The following is a 2379-nucleotide window of genomic DNA, read 5'->3' as shown; positions in this document are numbered from 1 at the left end:
GGGGGAGTCCCGCGAGCTAGCTAATCAGCGGTACGTGACGACGTGCTCTGAACTTTGGCCCGAGCCCCAATTGATTTGGGGAAGGTAAGGTGTTTGGACCCGTCATGCCGTGGGTCTCAAGGGGAGAAAGGGGTGGGAAGGGGAGGGGGGGCTGCCCCTCACTCCTCATTCCATGAGGTGCCAACTCCAGGAGGATGATTATCATTAGAAAACTACTGGTCGGCTCAACTGGGGAGTACGGGGAGGGTAAATCATAGCGCAAGGTATGGATGCCTTCGTAATGTGGTTTTTCCCCTCATTTCCAATTAACGCAATTTCGTGTCGTTTGGTATGGTCGGGTATGTGACATTCAGAAACCTAAAAGTGTGTGCAGGTAGCAAAGTCGAGCAAAATGCATTGAAACTGAATTTTATGTCCCGTCTAAAAAGCGCATTTATGCGCATACAGGCATTTTAGGCGCCTTTTGGACAAGACCTAAAATGCAGATGCAATTTGAATGCAGTTCTGCTACCTGGGCAATGCATAGAAAAACTGTGGACGGTCATGGCGTGGCGCGGTACGCAGCGCGGGGCTGCCGCCCCTACTGAAAGTGCTGACGTAGGTCGCGGACCCGGCTGAGCGGCTCGTCCGTCGGTTGGGGCCCGCCGTGACGAACATGCTTATGGGAGTCTCAGAGAGACCAAGCGTTGTGACCAGGTAATCCAGACTTCTCATTCCTAGTGATCTTCACGGTCCACTCCCTAAACAGCTTGTGCCGATCTCGTTGTAGTTAAATAATGGCATTCACAGAAAATTGGGTCTGACTTTTGGTAAAAAGTGCATATTTGCCGATATTTGTCCAACACGGAAGAGTGCGTGACATGCATGACACACACTTGTTTTGTGTGTGGCCTGCACACTCTTTTTCGTGTGACGTTCTGGCTCGCAATTTTGAAGCGTTCGAATGTCGGCCACGTCTGTCGGTAGAGCAGACAGGAGCGCGCGGTCGTCAAAGCGTCAATCAGCATATATATGTCGTGGCTAATGGGCGGTCTGTGCGCGGATATGGAGAGACGCTGCGTCATATAGTCGGGGCGGGGTCCATAATATCAATAGCTAGAGCTATATATATAGCTAGGCGCCACCCCCTTTGTGTTGACATCTGCCGCAAAGCGCGCAAAGCTCTGCTCAGCTCTGCTGTACACAGTGTCCAGCGGCTGCCGCGGGCGGGCGGGCGGCAGGGGTTGCTTCCCTTTGCCAGCGCCTAGCCTCCATAGGCCCCGCCCCGCTGGGCCCCCGCCCCCTTCCTGGCGTGCTGTCGCATACAGAACTCCGCTCGGCCCCACTCGACCCCGCACCCACCGATGCTCAAACAGAACCCTTGTCAACGGTCCAGGCCTCCCCGCCACACATACTGGTTCCAGATAACCAGCTTGGCCGAGGCCGCCGAGGGCGTGACGCGTGACTCTGTCTTGACGAGGCCTGTCGGGGCGGGGGCCCTCGGCCGGGCCTGCCTCAGCGGCACCCCGTCCCCATGGTCCGGCTCCTGGACGGCCAATGACAGGGCGAGGAGGGCGGACGGACTCAGTGACCGAACCGAAGGAGAGGATTGGGCTGATGACTCGGTCGCGTAGCCAAAAGGAATGGGGATGGGGCGCGATTTCCACTCTACGCGCAGGGTCCGGCTAAAGACAGACTGATTCCGAAGAGACCTTAAGGGGCGCTGCCTTATGAGTGCGACAAGGACGGAGCTATACGGAAGGTATAGGAGAGGGTTCTTCGGAATCAGTCGGCTGCTGGTCTGATCTGTACTTGACCCGTACGGAAAACTGAGGGGGGAGGTTTATGGCTTGATGGAGGGACTGTTGTTTTTTTTTCTTAGCTCTGTCGGCTTTTTTTGACAGTCACCTGATGCTGTCTCTATCTGGAGGTAAAAGTTGCTCGTTTTGAAAAAGATGGACGAATAACGTTGATAAAGACCTAACTATAGCAGGGGGCGAGGATGAGGTGTGCTGGCGCGGTGCGCTGTACTCTAAGGGACCATACCAGACCAGGTGGCTGATTCACGCCGCGCACTTTCGTAGTTATACTCCACTGAAAAAACTAACGTTTCGACAAACGGCGGCCTGCTGAACTCTGTGTTTTGTACCGACCGATCGCTCGAGCCCCCGCGGACTGCGTGTTGATAACGGAGTCGCCACGAACTCCGTGTGTTTTGGTTACAAGTGTCGTGCCGGGAGTGGAGAGTCTTTCTCTCTAGAAAAGATTCTGCACAAGGGAGCGGGCGATGAACGCGGCGATGAAGCGCTCCGGTCTGTCGCGCTTTGGAGCCGTTGGAGTTTCCGGGCTCTGCCGGGTGGGTGCGGGTCGCAGTGCGGGCGGGTAGGCGCAGGAGGCTTA

The sequence above is a fragment of the Frankliniella occidentalis genome, unplaced genomic scaffold (assembly GCF_000697945.3).
Source record: "Frankliniella occidentalis isolate FOCC.00 unplaced genomic scaffold, Focc_3.1 Scaffold111, whole genome shotgun sequence".
In the NCBI taxonomy this organism is placed as follows: Eukaryota; Metazoa; Arthropoda; class Insecta; order Thysanoptera; family Thripidae; genus Frankliniella; species Frankliniella occidentalis.
Note: the sequence above shows the minus strand (reverse complement) of the source record.